A 21,751-nucleotide genomic window follows, 5' to 3' on the forward strand; every position below is an offset into this window, starting at 1 on the left:
AGAAAGCCTGGACATAAAGTAAAATAGCTTGCTTGCTCTTCTTGGCTTTGGTCAGGATTCCAGCTTTCTTGAGTCTCCAACAACGACACCCCAATGTCAGTGGGAAGTATTCATAGAAAAGATTGTCCCTTATCATTTATTATCAATAAAAATCCTGAACTATTAGGTTCAAACCTGGGACAAATGGTCCTTCCATTTTCTTTCCCTTTTTCAGATGTTTTTACCCCTGCTATAAGTGAAAGAATAAAGCAGTGAAAATGGCATATCTCCACTCTTTGATGGCAAAAAAGGAGTAGAAATGGTCCATATACAGTACTCATAAAATTTTGAAAAAAATTAAATTAGTAAAGCACTAAATCCACTTTCTAACCTGTATTCCTCTCCTCCAATTCCTTCCCTGCCCCCTATAACTATTCTCTCGTAACTTCATGTTTTCTTTTCCCCTCCATTACCCACTTAATTGACTAATTATGCCAGTATGCATATAGTTGTTAAACCATCTAATAGAACATCATAACCTCTCAGGAGCAAAAATCCCTGAAGAAATTGGATTCTCCATCCCTAGCAGTCAAAAACAGCAGACATTTTCTATGTTACAAAGAAAAGATGCTGTATTTTGTGTCAGTGTTAGTGTGAAGGAAATCTAAGAACATGGCACTCAAATTTGCTCAGCTTCTAATGGTAGCTTCATGTTCAATTAGCATATAATGGAGAAGTGGGAGATAAAAACAACACATTCAAGAAAAAAGTGGGTGAAGGAGAGAGAAACAGAAGAAGCTGACCCAATTTTCCAATAATCAACCCTCATGGAAATAAATGAATTCCATGAGCTATAACTTACTTCCAAGACACCTAAGGCAATCTCTGAGGAAAATGTACTGATTTAGGAGAATGGTGCCACCTGGACCTAAATATGTCATACTATGCTACATACTTAAAGAATGCATGAACTTTCAATAACATTACATTGGGTGTCAAGCCTCCAGTACATGAAAATTTGGAGAACAAACAACTTCAAATTAATATTAGTTAGGAATTTAGAAATGCATATTCTCATGCCTCAAGTCAAACCTAGTAAATCTGAACCACTTTTCCCAGATCTTTTCTTCAGAAGCTTCCTGGATAATTCAGGAACAATTTTAACACTCAAGAACCACTGAGCTGTCAATTAATTGACAACCTGGTATTGGAACAGTTTAATGACATCATAAGTTAATAGAAAGCAATAATAAAAATAAAATTCTAGTAATTTAAATGCAATGTCTCCCAAATTATATTTTAAGGCTATTTTTTCCTCAAATCAAAATAAATTTGAATAAGTATTTCTGACAAAAGATTTTACATTATCAAATAGAAAACCTGTTCTCTAGTGCATGAGGAAGCTGTAGATTGACTTAACACTCACTCACCTGTTCCAAGTGAACAATATCAATTTTTCCAGTATCAATTTTTAAAATACTTTGGCTAATTTTTAACAGTTTATTTAAAGACCTTGATTTCATTATTTCCATCTTCACTCTTTATAAAAATAACTACACACATGTTCATAACATATACTTCATTAACTGTAGACTCCACAGCAAATAAGTTTAATCACTATGAAATACAAATTTATATGAAAATATTAAATGTGAATATCCTTGTGGAAGTGAAAGAGTGTTTTTGACGTGAAATATACTGGAAATATAATTAGTAGTTTTCGATTCAATTAACAACAAATAGGCTCATGGCCTTCTGATAGTTTCCCAGCAGAACAAGTACACCCTATGTTAGGACTACTTGCCTGTCAGTCAGTCATGTTCTAAGGATTTTTTTACTTAAGTAACACTTAGGACTCTAAGACTGGTAGATCCTTCCAGGTTCATTATGCTGCATATAGAACTATTTTATGTGCATATATTCAGAGTTTCTTAATTTTTTTCTTTTTTAAAATCTGTTTTTAATTGAAAATAGATTCTTCACTTGTACAATAACATCCTGATGAAAGTTTACCCTCCCTCTATTTCTCACAGCTTCCTCCACCTCCTCTCTCCCACACATCCTCCATTTCCCTTCAAAAAAAGAAGACCTCCAAAAGACAATAACCAAACACTATAAAACAAGATACAATAAGACAAGGCAAAAGCCCTCATATTGAGGATGGACAAGGCAACCCAATAGGGGGAAAAGAGTCCCTTTGCATACATTTCAGTTTCAAATGCTAATTGAGTGGTAGATAAAATTGAGAAAATAATCATTTTATTTGTGTATGAACTATTTGAGTGCAAGACTTCTAACATGAGAGGTTATAAAAATGGAGAAAAAGGTAAGAACGAAACAAAAGAAAATAATTAGTTCCTTCCCAGAAGCATATGTACTGATATAATTAGTTCTTCTTCTTCTTCTTCTTCTTCTTCTTCTTCTTCTTCTTCTTATTATTATTATTATTATTATTATTATTATTAATTTGCTGTTGTTTTACTGGGATTGAACCTCGTGTTGTATACATTAGAAAATTACTCTGCTTCTGAATTGTAGTCTCAATTGTCCTTTTAATTTGTTTTATTTTGAGATAAGGTATTATTTAATTACCCATGGTGGCCTTGAATTTGCTATGTAGCAGAGAAGGCATGGACTTAGAATCCTCATTCTTTAGCCACCTAAATAGCTGTAGTTACAGGTCTGTGCTGCCAGACCTGGCCACCTCACTGCCTTCTCTGCTAGAAGCATAGGATCCCTTCATGATTTGAACATGTTCTTTCAAGCAATTGGGATGTGCAGCTTCTCTGATAAGGTACATAGACTGCATCTCAATTACTAGTTTGTTAGTACTATTTAAATATATGGATAAATAGGACGTCTTCTTCAATGTAAGTTTCAGAAATGTTATATAATTATTGAAAACATTCATTACAAATGTTACAAGTATTAGAATCTCAATGAATGACTTTAAATGTAAAAGGCTCCCTGATTTTCCTCTAGGATATGCATATACATGCGTATGGATAAAACAATATATATTTATAAAATATACATATAGTACACTATATTTATAAAACAATATATATTTTATACAAATATATAGTACAATAACTAAGAAAAGCCACATTCAGTAAGAGTTGGAACACTTAGTATTCATGGAGTGAAAATCCAAGGTAATTCAATCTAAAAGTATTCATTCATTCATTTGACAAATATATAGATCACACATGGAAGGGACTTTTTAGGAAATTTAAGTGATGAAAATGATGAGTGAATCATAATTCTTTTTCAACAGTGAAAACAAGAGGAGCACACTAGTAATATCTATAACATAGGGTGATATTTTACCTACCTATGAGAGGTACCAACATCATTCTATGCAGTTCCAAGGGATGCACTTATTTATAGGAATTATGTGCACCACTTCAATTGTTTTGCCACTATGATAAAATGTCATCCTCTGTTATTAACATGGAAAAAAACATGCTAAAAGACATTATATAGATCCAATGAAGGGAGCTCTTTGTCCTGAATGCAAAGGAGCAGGCATTTTGAACTGTTCATGATCAAATTTGAAATTTTAATAGAAAGAATAAAGTATTGCTATCCAAGTCAATAAATGTAGTAAGCATAATTGGTTTAAGAGGAAACATAATGATTTAATCATACTGAAACAATGTATTTCTTTTTGGCAAGAATAACAGCATACATCTATTGACTGGATCATGTTTCATTAATCTCTTTCTCTAATTATCCCATTCTTTTCCAGAATGACTCATAAGAGTTAAACCAGTATGTAGGGAGTCTTTCATTTTGGAATATCAGAAGTAGATAGTTAGAAGAAAACTAATAATGTAACTACTAAGAAGACAACTTGGAAAACTAACACTAGTTACATGGAAAGAAAAATAAATTTGGACCAGAAACTGTGTGATTGGTGAATGTGCACTGGAATGTGGAAATAAGATTATTCTCCCTGCCAAAGCCTTGCTTCTAGTTCCACTGTGTTTCCAGAAAACTATTGGGATAAGGATTCTGATATTTCTTTAGAGTAAGCAAATTTTTACTTCTGATTACTGTGTTTTGAGTGTTAGAAAAGGATTTTATACAGGACAAACAGGAAAGCATGAGGTCTTTCCCATTACAGCAAATACTTTTCTCACACTTCTGCTCACAAATGTCAAGTAGTAGCAAAATCATTGAGCTCCTGTGCTTCTCAAGATAACACATTTACAGCTGCAAACAATTCTACCAATTACTATCTGTTTTGTTAAGAGATTTTTGACATGAATGACTGGAGTAAGCCCAGTGTTTACATCGTCTTAAACTATTGAAAAGCTGTCAAAACCATTGAACTGTGGCAGTTACCCGAGGGAATTACAATCTCTTTGAAAGCCAAAGCCATGACTCAGAGAGAGATTAGTATCTTACCATGTCCTATTATGGACTGGCCTAATTAATGGCTGTAATCAATAAACATGCTAAATTTAATACACAAAATACTTCAGAAAATCATCCTAAAAGTGTAGTGACATTATTTGAAGCAATCAATTATATAACCTTAAATAGGTTTCCAACAATATCTTAAGGGTAGATTTATTGAGTTTTTTTTTTTTTTTACATGTAGAAGGTAATGGTAACTGGATGAGCACAGAAAGTTTGTGCTACAGAAAAGAAATAATCCGTGAAGCTCATAAGTTAACACATTGATAGTTTGTGGTGTTAGTCCTGAGGAACACGATGTTCCAATCTGAAGTCAAATATAAAAGTAGACCACATTTTAAGGGAGATTCATGTTTAATTAATGTTTATGTTAAGCAAGTAGCAATTAAGATGAATATTGAAGTGATCTACTAGGATACCAAAAAATTACCAAAAACTTTGGTTCAGTTCTATGAAATTTTAATTTCATTTAATTTTAGAAAATACTGTAAAGAAACTTGGGCCCAAAGAATTGTTGATCACAATTTACACAGCTTTAAATAGCACATTTATATGATTATAGCCATAATTGTTAAGTTGGTACAGCCTGGTATCACCTAGGAAGGGAGTTACCATAAGAGATTGTGTGCATTGGGTTGAGCTCTAGGCATGTTGTAGAAGATTGTTTAATCAATTAACTCATGAAGGAAGACCCAGCCCATTGGGGGATGGAGTCCTCAAATACATAAGAGTGAGAAATCATATTGAGCACAAGTAAAGTTCCTGCCTTTACTTCTCTATAATGGTGGACTGTAAGCTGGAACTGTAGACTGAAATATACCCAATTATCCCCTAAGTAGTTTTTTTGTCAGGGAGATTTATCACACCAACTGAATTTAAACTAAGACAATTAACAGCACTTGAAATCACTTCCAGAGTGAGTTTCAAGGAATAAGAATAATAATATTTCCTTAGGAGTCATAGGTCTCTTTGAATTATTTATTTTTTCTTGGTTTACATTGCGTATGTGTATCTATCAAGAAATGTGTCCATTTCTTTTAGATTTTCCAATTGTGTGGAGTGCAGGTTTTTGAAATATGACCCAGTGATTCTCTGGATCTCCTCAGTGTCTGTTGTTACGTCCCATTTTTGTTTCTAATGTTGTTAATATGTATATTCTCACTTTACCTTTTAGTTAGTATGGATAAGGGTTTGTCTATTTTGTTGATTATCTGGAATAACCAACTCCTTGTTTCATTGATTATTTGTATTCTTTTTTTTTCTATTTTATTGATTTTGGTCTTCAGTTTGATTAATTCTTACCATCTACTCCTCTTGGGTGTGTTTGCTTCTTTTTGTTTTAGACCTTTTGTGTGTGCTGTTAAATCAGTAGTAGGACAGCCAGGAGGTGGTGGCACATGCCTTTAATCCCAGCACTCAGGAGGCAGAGCCAGGCGGATCTCGGTGAGTTTAAGGCCAACCTGGTCTACAGCATGAACTCCAGGACAGGCACAAAAGCTACACAGAGAAACCTTCTCTCCAAAAAAACAAAACAAAACAAAAGTCGCAAGTATGAGATTTCTCCAAATTCTTCACAAATGCCCTTATTGCTATTAACTTTCCTCTTATTACCATATCCCATAAGTTTTGTTATGTTGTTCATTCATTTTCACTTAATTCTAGAAGTATCTAATTTCTTTCTTTCTTTATTCCTAGACCTAGTGGAGCTCAATGACATGTTGTTCAGTTTCTAAGAGTGTGTAGGCTTTCTGTTGTTTCTTTTGTTGTTGAAATCCAGCTTTAACCCATGATGGTCTAAGAAGACACAAGAAATTTCAAACTTTTTGCACTTGTTGTGGAACTCCTAACCCATGACAGTCTGAGAACATTCAAGGAGTTATTTCAAACTTTTTGTATTTCTTGTAGGATTCCTAAGTGTGGGAGCTGTCTCTGACTCTTTCTCTGGCTTTTGAGACCATACTCCTTATACTGAGTCACCTTGTCATATATAATACAAGAGGAGGTGCTTGGTATTACTGCAACTTGATATGCCATGTTTTATTGATGACCATGGGAGCCGTGCCCTTTTCTGCACAGAAACAGAGGAGTATTGTATTGAGACGGGAGCAAGAGTGGGGGAGGGACTTGAAGGAGAGGAAAGAAAGGAAACTATAAACAATGGCTGGGAAATAAATAAATAAATAAATAAATAATTGTATTTCTTAATTGGCTAATTGTTGTGATAACCATTCTGTTCCCATCTTCAGATTTCTTCAGCCTTAAATGTTTACATTCCTGAAAAATAAGACTCTTTTTCCACTTCACTACCTTCTGTACTGCTGTAAGAACAGAGCAATCTTGCCTTTCTCTGGTCCAATGATTTTCTGCCAGCCTTTCTTGACAACACAGTTCTGACATGACAAACATGCAATTTGCCAGAGTTTGACAAAAGTCATGTGTATATGACAAAAAACATTAAAAGTGCACTATTGGCTTTCAAAGCATCTGAAATTCGAAATGAAATAATAAACAACAGAAAATTACTTCAGTCTGGAGGAAGGGAGTGTTATGTACTGAACAAAAAAGTGATAGCTTTCAATGGTTAAGTGTTTCAGAGAAATGAAGAAAAGTATAAATCATAAAAGAACAAGAAAAAAATAAAACTAAGCATAAAATCTGACTATCATTTTATTTGTTTCTTCTGTTTTACTCAGATTTAAAATTAGAGAATTTCTACTCAAATAATATTTGAATGCCTCTGTGAATCTGGCATTTGTTAATACACTCCACTGTTTTGAAATTTTACTTTGGAGCAAGATTGGAAATACAATTACTCAGAAAATGCTTAACTTATTATGATATCATATGCCCATCCTTGTTCTGGTATAAGCCATACATTTTCAAACAATTTTCCTCCTCCCTTTAAGATTATATATATATGAAAATATACATATGAAATATATATATATGAAAATCTTCCCTTCAACAAGTTTTGAGAAATGACCAAAGGCTACATTCCAAGGCATTGGTTCTTGTCACTATTAAGAAATTTAAGCACTGGGGAGGCAGAGGTAGGTGGGGCTCTGTAAGTTCAAGGCCAATCTGGTCTACAAATCAAGTTCCGGGACAGGCTCCAAAGCTACAGAGAAACCCTGACTCGGGAAAATAAACAAACAAACAAAGAAATAAATAAAAGAAATTTAAAGTTAAATTAACTGATTTGCACAGGCTGAGTTTGCAGTATATAAGACAACCAGTAATTCATGCACAATATTCTTTACTGTGCTAATGAATAAACAAGTTGACCTGGGCGAGGGTGTCTTATTGTTTTTCTAATTCTTCTGTAAGAATACCATCTCCATGACTGCATTTTTCCACCTCTGTCTTTTTTTGTGATGGTATCTCCTGTGTGTTCAGGGGAACCTGGAACACAACCAGAAATGTTGTCAGCTTATGGAAATAATAATTTACCGGATCATTCTGTTTAGTTGGTTTTATCATACTATGATAGGTTTAATTACTGTTTGAAAATGAACACAAATAGTTGTTTTGCTCTGCAGGAGCATTCAATATAAGGAAGAGAATCTCTGGAATCACATCTTTTGAGTGTGAATTGTATCCTACAATGTCATCACTTCCTTGACCTTGTCCAAGTTCTGTAACATCTCTGGTCTTCTATTTACACATTTGTCATTTGGAAGTGAGTGGTCATAATTTAATTCTCATGGTGCTATGGGAACTTAATTATCTAGTGTATGTTCAGTGCTGAGAATGTTGCCTGAGAATTATAAATAACTTTCCTTTTGTAATACTAGTTTAATTATTAATAACATTCAACTCAATGTGATAAATGTATGCTGTAAACCTATGTGAAAACACTGAGGAAGATGAAAATGGCATGATATTTACGTCATTTATCCACGTGTCAAAGTAGCAGTGCACTCTAATCCAAACACTGGAACAGCAGCTCTCAGAAGTCTGAGTTCCATTGTTGTCCCACAGCAGGAAATCCTTTTATGCTTTGTGCAATATCCTCCAATCCGGCATAGAGCCTCACGTTAGCCTACTTCTTCAGGAATCATGGGTGATAACAAAGTAGCAGTATGTGGTTAAAAACAAAAGAGAGAAAGGGGTCCATAGTGTATCTGCCTATAGAGAAACAGAAAATAAACAAGAATAGTCCTGCAGGGAAAATATCATGGAAGTACTATAAGTGTTTTCGTTTATCGGCATTCCTGGGGGAATTTTCTCTCTCTTGCACCTAAATTGTCAATGAAAATCCAAGGGAAAAGTGAAATGAAATCACAAGAAGAGTTTCTTCACTGATGCTCATAAGAGATTACATTAAATCTTTCTAGTGGAAAATCATTCTAGTGTGTCCTCCTTTTGCCTCTTTTGGGAAAAATTAACATTTTCTCTGTTTTATAGTAACAGTAACTATGAACACATTTTTGCACATTATTGTTTGTTTGATTGAGACAAAGTCTCACAAATTATCCCTGGCTGGCTTGAAATGCACTATGTATAACAAGCTGGTGTTTAACTTGCAGGGATCTGCTTGCCCAAGTGCTAGCATAAAATGCATGTGTCACCATACCCATCATAGAAATGGTTGGTTTGGAAAGTAAATTGACATCAGAAATAAAAGAATTTATATAGCAGTATGTCATGTTATAAACACAGTTTGTGGAGACAAGACACAAGGACTAGGAAGGGAATGTGGCCACTATAACACTGAATTAATACTGACCAAACTTTAAGAGTTTCTTTTTTGTAATATGTCAAAAAAATTCTATTAAATTTCAACATGAGTTCAGCATTAAGGGGGAAAAGTTTAATAATTTATTGAAAGGGCAAGGAATAACTTGTATTTTCCTTATCTTCACCCCATTTAAGAAACCTATGTTATACCAAAATTATGAATAAATTCCAAGGATTCTTGAGGATTAAAATTCCCCATAATTGTCTTTGAATATTACATGACTTAAGGAAAATATTACAATTCAAAATCATATATGTTTTAGTATTTAACATACTTAAATGAGTTCTCATAGTTGTACATATTACTGAGTTTTCACACTGAGTACATGATATCTAACTTTCAATAGATCCAAAGTGATGAAAGTCCACTGAGAAATTGTATTATTATTATTTTTTAATTTTATAATTTAATTTAATTTTACATATCAGCCATGGATTCCCCTGTCCTCCCTCCTCCCACACCCCCTGCCCTTCCCCCAATATACTACCCATTTCCATCTTCTCCAGGGAAAGCACTCCCCTGGGGATTCAGCTCAGCCTAGTAGATTCAGTTGAGGCAGGTCCAGTCCCCTCCTCCCTTCACCCAGGCTGAGCAAAGTGTCCCAGCATAGGCCCCAGGTTCCAAAAAGCCAGCTCATGCACCAAGGACAGGTCCCAGTCCCACTGCCTTGGTGCCTCCCAAACAATTCAAGCTAATAAACTGTCTCACTTATCTAGAGGGCCTGATCCAGTTGGGGGCTTCTCAGCTATTGGTTCATAGTTCATGTGTTTCTGCTAGTTTGGCTAATTGTCCCTGTGCTTTTCCCAATCATGGTGTCAACGTCTCTTGCTCATACAATCCCTCCTCTTTCTCACTGATTGGATTCCTGGAGCTCCACCTGGGGCCTGGCCATGGATCTCTGCATTTGCTTCCATCAGTCATTGGATGAGAGTTCTACCATGACAGTTAGGGTGTTTGGCCATCTGATCACCAGAGTAGGTCAGTTCGGGCTTTCTCTCAACAATTTGACAGTAGTCTATTGTATCTTTGTGGATTTCTGGGGACCTCTCTAGCACTTTGCTTCTTCCTATTCCCATGGGGTCCTCAGTTATCATGGTTTCTCTTTCCTTGTTCTCCCTCTCTGTTCTTGATCCAACTGGGATCTCCTGCTCCTCTAAGTTCTCTTTCCCCCAACCCTTGCCCTTTATTACCCACCCCCTCACATCCAGTTTGCTCATGTAGATCTCATCCACTTCTCTGTCATTGGGCGATCCCTGTGTCTTTTTTAGGGTCCTTTTTACTAGGTAGCCTCCCTGGAGTTGTTAGTAGCAGTCTAGTCATCCTTTGTTTTACATCAGTATCTGCCTATGAGTGAGTACATACTATGTTTGTCTTTGTGAGTCTGGGTTACCTCACTCAGGATGACTTTTTTCTAGAACCATCCATTTGCCTGCAAACCTCATGATGTCATCATTTTTCTCTGCTGAATAGTACTCCATTGTGTATATGTACCACATTTTCTTTATCCATTCTTCAGATAAAGGGCATCTAGGTTGTTTCCAGGTTCTGGCTATTACAAACAATGCTGTTAAAGGCTAGGCTCACTGAGAAATTTTATGGCTTCCACCTAATTTCATGAAACTTGCAACTGAATAGTCCCATATTCCTCAGCTTACTGTGTTTTCAAAAGCCACTGATTCATAGCCATCACCTGGATGTACTGAACTTCATCTCTGGTAGCAAACTAGCATAGATATAATTTGTACAAACAAATGAAATAGGGCTCAAATGATTTTGCCTTTGTTTATTCCTCATTTTTCCAAATTATTTCATGAACATTATCAAGTCACTTATTCTCCATTAGGACAACACACCTTTTCTATTTCTTTCCCTCCAATTTGCACATTATGCTCTTCCCCAATGTAATAATTATCCAACCCAAACAATCATTACTAAGGGGCAGTTTTATAGACTCACTCTTCTTATTAACAAAATAAACCTTGCACTGCCTCTTTCATTTTCATTTTCTAGGTAACTTAAAAGTGTTGTAGTCGATGCTTTTGAAAATTATCAATTATTAATTCTCCTGGAGGCTTATACCATCAATGTGAAAGGACATGGAGTTTAACTTATTTGTCTCCAAATGAAGAGCTATAAAACATAAATATCTGATTTTTTTTTATTTTAGTGTCAGGATTCAAGCCTGGGAAAATATGAATGATAGGTTCATTTGTGATTTTTTCAGCATCTTATGTGACATAAAACCTCGATAAAGTTGATTGTGCTTGGAGTGGGGTACATAGTTGCTTGTTATTAAAAATTAAAGCCAAAACAATTTCCCCAGGGTTTTATAACACATATTTTCTGATTATAAAATTGAGCTGTAATTTTAGAAATCTAGCCTCAAGGTTATAATTTTGGCTCCTCTCTTCTATAGAAAATACAAAGTTGTATTAAACAGAAGCATTTATTATGTTACAATACATTATTATAAAAACATCTCTTACATTCAAAGATACTGAGACTTTTGCTAGCTATCACAGCTTAGTTAATAATTCACCTTGAGGTCATGTAGACTGAAGACTGCTGTCTTACTGTACTCAGCCTGTTTTTTCAACCTGCCTTTAAGAGAACAATGTAACAATCAATCTCACTTGCCTTGGGTCTCCTTTGAAATCAAATTTTACAATGTAAGCTAATTCACAGTTGGTTTTATTTCAAATCTATATTTATTTGAAAACAAAGAAGGATGGACTTTTCTAAAAAGAATAAAATAAAATAAATAAAGCCAATGCATCAAAGTGTGAGGGGTAGAATCTCTTCCAGATGCTGAACAGCACCAAGCAATGGCTGGACCAGGCTGGGGACATTCAGGTGGTAGATCTCTTTAAACCAGACCACACAGAATACTTCATTCCCTGAAAGGCCTTCATATTTTTACTATTTTTTCATTTATTTTACATACTGACCACATTTTCCCCTCCTCACTTTCCTCATGTTCCTTCCTCCCACCTCCCTTTGACCTCACTATCTACTCCTCCATCTCCATTCAGAAAGGGGCAGGCCTCCCATGGGAGTCAGCAAAGCATGGTATGGCACATCATGTAGAGGTAGGACCAACCTCCTTTCCCTGCATCAAAGTTGGGCATGGCAACCTAGCATGGGGATTGGGTTCCCCAAAGCCAGCTCATGCACCAGGGACATGTCCTGATCTCATTGCTAGGAGCCCCACAAACAGGCCAAGCTACACAACTGTCACACACATGAAGTGGGTCTAGGTCAGTCCCATGCAGGCTACCTAGCTGTCAGTCCAGAATTGGTGACCTCCCACAAGCTCAGGTCAACTGTCTCTATGAGTTACCCTGCCATGACTTTGACCCCCCCCCCCAGCTCTTCAAATCTTCCCTCTTTCTCTTCAACAGGACTCCCAGAGCTCTGCCTGATGCTTGCCTGTAGATCTCTGCACCAGCTTCCATCATTTAGTGGATGAATGCTCTTTGATGACAATTTCTATGATAGTCACCAATCTGATTACAGGAGAAGGTAAATTTAGGGACCCTCCCCACTATTGCTAGGAGTCTGAGCTGGGGTCATCCTTGTGGATTCCTGGGACTTTCCCTGGTATCAGGTTTCTCCCTAACCCCATAATGCCTCCCAATCAAGATATCTTTCTTATTATTTCCCCCATCCATTTTGCCCCTGCCCCCAACCAGCCTAACCCTATACCTCATGTTCCCATACCTCCACTCTCCATGCTTCTAGTTTACTTAGGAGTTCTCTTGTATTTCCCTTTCCCAGGTAAATCCATGCATCTCTCAGTGGTTCCTTCTAACTTTAACCAAACAAGTGAAAGACCTGTATGACAAGAACTTTAAGTCTTTGCAGAAAGAAATTGGAGAAGATATCAGAAGATGGAAAGATCTCCCATGCTCATGGTTCCGTGGGATTAACATGGGAAAAATGGAAATCTCACCAATAACAATCTACAGACTCAGTGCAATCTCCATCAAAATTCCAATACAATTCTTAACAGATCTCAAAATAGCAATACTCAACTTCATATGGAAAAGCAAAAAACCCAGGATAGCTGAAACAATCTTGTACAATAAAGGAACTTTTAGAGGTATCACCATCGCTGAATTCAAGCTCTACTATAGAGCTATAGTAATAGAAACAATATGGTATTGGCATAAAAACAGATAGGTGATCAATAGAATTCAATCAAAGACCCTGAGGTAAATCCACACACCTAAATGAAAACCTTATTTGCTGGTAGCAACAACAGATGGCAACTAATATTCAATGTGTCAACCTACCAGATGAATAATTCTTTGATGGGATACATCATTAGACATGGCTAAGGGACCACAGACTTCAGAATATCATTGGCTTTTGTCTGTAATTTCACATGTGCTAGTGCAATTTTTCCCTAAGCAGCTATGGGAATCCCCCATTACCTGTATTCATAGTTTGTTTCTCTCATGAATGCAGCCCGATCTATTGGGATCTTAATCTGTGAAAATGACTCCAGCTTAAGCTGTATTGTCCATTTGATATCAATAATGCTAGCTTACACAGAAGTTTAAAGAATAATTGAATACAAAGTAATGCTACACAAGTCAGGAATTAAAGTCCCTGTGATCTATTTTATATCATAGCTCAGAATGACATAGGAAAATAGTTGTACCTGCTCAGCTCTAAGACAGCTGTATACCATTAGCTGCTTTAAAGCTTCAAAGTAAATTTAAGATTGGATCACGTGCCTTCCTAATGGTTTTACAGATAAACATTCCCTATTTTAGTTCATACTGACATACTGAGCTATCCAGCTAGGTTGTAAATACAAAAAGCCTGATTATTTATAGCTGGCAAATGATTAAGTCCTTCCACCTATTCCTGACCTCAATTTGTGAAAATATATTGTGATGAGTCTAGACTACAGAAAATAACTTGACTTTGTATCCCCTAATGAGGGCTGGAGGTGTTTTTAGATACTTAGAAGTTACACACAGAACACAAAAATACATTTTAAGATTTAAAACACTTTTGGTGTCATTATGTTTGGAGAGTGCCAAAATGAGCTCATATTGAGAGAATTAAGGTAAACCTGAGTTCCAACCAAAGCATTCTGTAAACACTCATAGTCTGAGAGAGCCCAGGCATTTAGAACTAATAAAAAAAATGTTAGTTTAAAATGTTAATACACACCAGGCAGCGATGGCACATGCCTTTAATCTCAGCACTTGGGAGGCAGAGCCAGGCAGATATCTGTGAGTTCGTGGCCAGCCTGGTCTACAGAGTAAGATCCAGGACAGGCTCCAAACCTACACAGAGAAACAATATCTCAAAAAAAAAACCAACAACAACAAAAAAGTTACTACACTTAGAAATATAGCATATATGCATGAATTCCTTATTCTTCTTAGACTCAACAGTTTATCTTTATAATTATTTTAATTTTTTATGAGATTATCTCTATTCATATACCATAATGACTGGTTTTTCTTTGCAGCTGGAGCTCCACTTTACAGCCCCACCAATTAAGAAGTTGAGATTTATTACAAATGTATAGTCTGAATGACTCTGTTTCTTATAATTTACTGGAATGTGACCTTTAAATGTAACTTCTATATTGCCCGAAGGATTTCTGTTAGCTATATATAGCTATGTAGAACAAAGAAAGAAAAAAAATTTTCAACATGAGACAATAAAGAAAGTAACCATCAGAATGCATGTGAATTCATTCCATTCCTATGTACCCCTCAGATAAAATTCCCTAGTGTTGCTACACTATGGCATTCTCTTTGAGCCCTGTCAGCAGCCTGGAGTTGATCTTTACAAGCAGCAATACTTATTTTGACAAAGAAGCCAAAATTATACATTGGAAAAAAGGGAAGCTTCTCCAACAAATGGCATTGGCACTACTGGATGTCAACATGTAGAAAAATGCAAATAGATCCATGTCTATCACCATGCACAAAACTCAAGTCAAGTGGATCAAAGACCTCAACATAAATACAGTTACACTGAAGCTGGTAGAAGAGAGAAAGTGGGAAGTAGCCTTGAATGCATTGGCACAGGAGACAACTTCCTAAATATAACACTGGTAGCACAAACACTGAGATGAAACATTAATAAATGGGACCTCCTGAAACTTAAAAGCTTCTGTAAGGTAAAGGACATGGTCAATACGGCAAAAATGACAGTCTACAGAATCTGAATAGATCTTCACAAACCCCACATCTGACAGAGGGCTAATCTCCAAAATATATTAAGAAATCAAGAAACTAGACATCAAAATACTAACTAATTCAATTTAAAAAAATGTACAGATTTAAACAGAGAATTCTCAACAGGAGAATCTTAAATGGCCAAGATACACTTAAAGAATTTTTCAACATCCTTAGCCATCAGGGAAAATACAAATCAAAAGGACTCAGAGATAACATCTTACACCTATGAGAATGGCTATGGCCAAAGACAGTAAAGACAGTTGTACAATATTATATTAAGATGGGTTAAATTTGTTTATGCTCTGGAACATTTGCTTAATGATGCGAAGATGTGTTGCATTCTTCTATATTGCATTTGTTTAACTCTGTCTACTTTGCCTGTCTAAAACACATGATTGGTCTACTAAAGAGCTGAAAGCCCAATAGCAAGGCAGGCAAAAGGATGGGCAGAGCTGTCAGTTAGAGAGAATAAATAGAAGGAGAAAGAGAAAGAAGATCAAGAAGAAGCAAGAGAACAAGGAGAGGAGGAAGCTAGGAGCCAGCCACCCAGCCACCCAACCTGCCAGCCACCTAGCCAGCCAGGCACCCAGCCATCCATGGAGTAAGGGTGGAAGTAAGATATACAGAAGTAAGGCAAAGGTAAAAACCTAGAGGCAAAAGGTAGACAGGATTCCTTAAGTTAAGGAAAGCTAGCAAGAATCAAGCCAAGCTAAGACTGGGCATTTATTAGTAAGAATAAGACTCTGTGTGATTTATTTGGGAGTTGGGTTGTGGGCCCCTCAAAATGAAAAAGAGTCAAGGAATAAAAACAACCAAGAACAACAGATGACAGCCTATGTTGGAGAGGATGTAGAGTAAGGAGAAGACTCCTCCACTGCTGGTGGGAGTGTAAATTTGTACAACTAGTTTGGAAGCAGTATAGTGGTTTCTCAGAAAATTGGAAATCAATCTACCTCATGACCTAGCTAGACCAATCTTGAGTATATATCCAAAGGATGCTCAATTGTACCACAAGTCACTTGCTCAACTATGTTCATAGCAGCATTATTTGTAATAGCCACAACCTGAAAACATCATAGATGCCCCTCAATCAAAGAATAAAGAAAATGGTATATTTATACAACAGATTATTACTCAGTGGTAAAAAAATAATATTATGAGATTTGAAAGCAAATGGATGGAACTAGAAAAAATCATGCTGAGTGAGGTAAACTAGATCCAGAAAGACAAACGTAATTGGATATTATCTGAAAGTAAAAGATAACCAGGGTACAATGCACAGCTCCAGAGAGGCCAGGCCTTTACTTCTGGTCAGTCCAGTTTGATATCAGGAACTTCAGGCTCTGGGCTCTTTACTCAAAGCCCCCTGTTAGGAGGTGACAATAATAGGTCAATGGCCATATTCCTCGCAGCATTCCACCATGTGGTGACCTTTTTTTTATTAAGATAATATTTTATTCATTTTATATACCAATTAAAGATCCCCCTCCAGCCTTCTCCTCCCAACCCACCCTCCATTCCTTCTTACAAGAAGGTAAGGACTCCCATGAGAAGGTACAGGCAGGTAGAGGCAGGTCCAAGCCCCTCCCCCTGCCTCAAGGCTGTGCAAGGTGTCCCATCACAGGCAGTGGGCTCCAAAAAGCCTGCTCATGCACCAGAGATAGATTCTGGTCCGACTGCTAGAGGGCCCCTTAAGTAGATCAAGCTACACAGCTGTCTTGCTATGCAGAGGGCCTTGACCAGTTCATGCAGGCTCCACAGCTGCTGATCTAAATTTCATGAGTTCCCACAAGTTTGGTTTGGTTGTCTCTGTAGGTTTCTCCATCATGATCTTAATGCCCTTGCTCATAGGATCCCTCTTCTCTCTCTTTGACTAAACTTCTGGAACTGTACCTGGTGTTTGGCTGTGGATCTCTGCATCTGCTTCCATCAGTTATTGGAAAAAGTCTCTAGGAAGGCAGTTATGATATTCACCGATCTGATTACTGGGTAAGCCAGTATAGGCACTCTCTCTACTATTGCTAGTAGTCTAAACTGGGGTCATCCTTGGGGATTCCTGGGAACTTGCCTTGCACCAGGTTTCTCCCTATCCTCTTGATATGTCCCTTTATCATGGTATCTTTTTCATTGCTCTCCCATCCCATCCTTGTTCCAGCTCACCATCCTGTTCCCTTATGATCTCATCTCCCATCCCCTACTCTCCACTAACAACCCCTCCTCCCCAGTTTACTCAATGTTATCTCATTTATTTCCCCTTCCCAGTGTGATCCATGCATCGCTCTACAGAGCTAAACAGAGAATTCTCAAGAGAAGAATCTCAAATGGCTGAAAGACATTTAAGGAATTGGTCAACAGGGAGGTGCAAGTAAAACAACTCTGAGATACCATCTTACACCTGTTGGAATGGCTAAGATCAAAAACACTGAAGACAGCTTATATTGGAGAGGATGTGGAGCAAGAGGAACACTCGCCCACTGGTGATGGGAGTGCAAACTTACTTATACAGCCACTTTGGAAATCAGTATGGCAGTTTCTCGGAAAATTGGGAATCATCTTCCTCAAGATGCAGCTATACCACTCTTGTCCATATATCCAAAGAATGCTCAATCATACCATGAGGACACATGCTGAATTATGTTCATAGCAGCATTTTTCATAATAGCAAGAATCTGGAAACAACTGAGATTTCCCTCAATGGAAGAATAGATGAAGAAAACGTGATACACATACACAATGGAGTACTACTCAGCAGAGAAAAACAATGACATCATAAGGTTTGCAGGCAAATGGATGGAACTAGAAAAATATCATCCTGAGTGAGGTAACACGGACTCAGAAGGACAAAATGGTATGTACTCATTCATAAGTGGATACTAGATGTAAAGCCAAGGAAAATTGGACTACTACCCACAGCTCCAGAGAAGCTAGCTAACAAGGTGGTGACCCTTCTTATAGATCAGACGTTGGCAGGTTTACTTGTGAGCAAGGCCCTAGAAGAGGCCATGGTTGACTTTGCATACATGTCTTTGATTCCAATGAGGTGGCAGCTGGTGATAATGGCCCTGTGGCCCTGGAGGCCATAACCTCTGAGGTCTTTCTTCATCCTCATCTGTGTCATTTTAAATCTTAGTGGAATATTATAGAATATTTATGGACTTTATATAGTTCCATATAATGCAAATAATGAATCTCTCTGTTCTTTGCCTTTCTGAAAATGTTTACCTGCCCAGTGGCTTTCCCAATATCAAAACCTACAGTCCCATTTCCATTCCCTACACCAACTAGGACACGGACCAACTTCTTTCTTCCCTCTTTTGCTGTCATATTGAAAACATTTCTTACCTAGAGAATCCTGTTATCAAAATCTTCATGTTTTTCCTTTTTGTCCCAGGTCTGGGAGGGGGGTTAATACTGAAAACTCCTCATGTGTTTCTCCTCCATCTGTGCTCCCGTTTAACTTTTATCTTCCTCCTCCTGTCCCTCTTTCTCTTTGCTGGGTGATGTCTGCCTCCACCTTCTCCTGCTTTTCTTTGCTTCTTTGGCTAATGGTCTGGACTACTCCACTTTCCTTAAGAGGGACATTCAGACCAGGCCACAGAAAACAAGAATGCCTTTCACCAATGATCGGGCCTCTGTTCAAATTTTTTTCTTCTTCTCTCTGTTCTTTTGCATCTGCTTTATCTTGTTCCAGCACCTGTCTCTGCTAAGGCACCTTTCCAGAGTTCTTATGCTGTCAGTTTGGTGAAGAAACAGTAGGGTCTATTCTACTGGCCCATCCAGCTGATCAGACAGGAAATGCAACACTTTTGTCTTCAGCACATGGCTCTAGCTGGTCAGCACTGGTTGTTTCTTGTTTCCTTTAGAGACAGAGCCATGGCTGAGAGCTGTCTTCACTGCCAAAAAGGAAGCTGCTCCTGGAAAAGTGTTTAGAGAGCTGCCTAGACAGGAAATGACCTGCTGGCACACTACACAGTGCAGGTAGACAGCCCATACTTCTAGGCGCCTAATTCACAGCTTTCATCTAAAATATATTCTCTTCCATGCTCAGAAATTAGAGGACAATATATGTTCACATGTATGAACGTTATAATCATTTGCTGAAAACAGAAAATAGGGTGAAAGTGATTTTAATAAATGAATATCTGCTCTATGTTGAAAACAACATATAGATATTGGTTTATTACATTTGATTGTTATCTGGGTCAGTTAGTGTCAATGACTTAATCTCATGTAAAACTCTGTAAAAGATTTCTCTAAAGTAATTCTCAGTCCTTTTCCCATCTGATGTGTTTTGTGCTGTTCAATAAATACAGAGCAAAGCCATGTCAAGATAGACATGTATGCAGCAGGCAACAAAGCTGAATAGCCTGAGGCATTTATTCACTTTGGCACCAGACCTGAGGCTACAGAATTCATTATTTGGCCTGCTGTGTTTCAGTCCTGCTTTGGTCCAGTATTTCATAACTATGCCCCATCCTTTCCTTTAGTAAGAGATTTTATAATTCAGAGTGGAATGTGGTCATCTGATTAAGAAGGTCTCCAAGGCATTTGACTGGCATTTTACTTAGACATTTGAAAAGTGTGTCTTCAGTTGGTGATGCTGTTTGAGGACATGGTGTTGTCTTACTAGAAGAAATGTATCATGTAGATGTGGGCTTTGAGCTTCATAGCCTTTTTCCCCTTTGCATTTTCTCTCTGCTTCACACTTACTTTTGAAGGTATGATATCTTAGTTTCCTGATCAAACTACCTGCTGTCATTCCTCCTCTGTCAATATGGATTCTTTCTCTCAAACAGTAAATCAATATACATTCTTCCTTCTATGAGTTGTTTTCTGTTATGTTGCTTTCTTTATCACAGCAACAGAAAATAACTAATACACAAGGCAAGTCATTTACTGACTGAGATACCTTATCAGCCCTATCACTAATTTTGAATGATGAACTGAATTATTCAATAAATACTCATAAGTATTCTCTTTATTGTAAGGAAATATATACACACAGGGTTTAGGGTTAAATATGTGATTTACTCAGCTACATTGGATGTTAGCAAATGTACATTACTCATCCTATGAATTGTGAGATATTGATCTACCCATATTGAAATGGGTAGATATTGATCCAAAGAAAATATCTTAGAATTCAGAGATTTTTAACTTGCACTGAGACAGAGGGAAGATTACTCAGTATAAAGGTAATATTTCTATATGAAATAATGTTCAAACAAGTCTACTAAGAACCCCCTTCAAAATTTTAGGGTTTCTAAAGTTTATAGTTCAGCAATTATGCCATGTACACATTAGGCACATAAAATATACCTTCAGCAGTCATCAAATAAGAAGACTCTTAGGCTGTCTACTAGAGAAACAATTTTAATTTTATATTATATTAGTTAATATTCTTCAATAACTAGTTCTGCTCAGCTCAGTTTTGGTTAAGAAAACTAGAAATTATTTTTAACATATTTCCATTTTCCACATAAAATAAATATACTTATATGCTAAACTATGATAATATACTATCATAAATTTGTTCAAAGTTCTTATCTAAAGATATTTCTCAAAACACCCTACAAACCAAAAATATGGATCTATATGAAAGGGAAGAGACTGATACAATAAGACAGAAGGAAAATGTCATTAAACTAGGAAGGAACAAAAATGATATGAGTTTGAATGTATAATAATGTCCACTTCATCAAGCAAGATGCATTACATTATCAAAAGAGGTATTAACACAATTGAAATAGCTGTTGACATCTTTTTACTATTATGCCTATAATTATGAGCCACAAAGGTACTGCTTTTCAATTGCATAATGCTCAAAAAATTAGCCAGAGAAAATTACCTTCAAGAATTTATCTGGAATATCTATTGTTTGATACAAATACTTTTGGCTAATTGGACAATTTTGTTGCCTTCAGTAAATTTGCCAATTAATGACAGGAATGTCATGTGAATATCATCTTTGAAAAATAAGAAATAGAAGCCATCATTCTTCTTAAATATGGTATTTTTATGCTAATCTTCCTGCTCAAATTAGTACATTCTCTGCAGTTTTTTGAAAGCTCTTGTATATTAGAAGTTCTGAACTCAACTTTATATCTACTATGGCTACCAACACATTAGCTTGTTTTTAATATTTTTAATTACATAAATAGTTCATACTGGGGTTGTCATTTAATGAATCTGAAAAGAATGTACAATTCTCTTTGCAGATGACATTTTCTTAATAAATGTCACTATAAATTATGATTTCAGTTGAGAAAGTTCTAGAAAATGACTTGGCCTGAACAGGAAAAATCTGAAGAATGAAATAATAATTTAACATCAAGAACCTTTCTTAAAACAAACAGCCTGATAGTATAGAATGTTTTTAAAATAAAAGGTATAT

General features: G+C 36.5%; 1 pseudogene; it reads right to left on the minus strand.

The window, feature by feature from the left end:
* Positions 1–11,994: 11,994 nt before the first annotated feature.
* Positions 11,995–19,363, minus strand: LOC118573725 (annotated as a pseudogene).
* Between the last annotated feature and the right edge of the window lie 2,388 nt (positions 19,364–21,751).

Source organism: Onychomys torridus, chromosome X (assembly GCF_903995425.1).
Source record: "Onychomys torridus chromosome X, mOncTor1.1, whole genome shotgun sequence".
Taxonomy (NCBI): domain Eukaryota; kingdom Metazoa; phylum Chordata; class Mammalia; order Rodentia; family Cricetidae; genus Onychomys; species Onychomys torridus.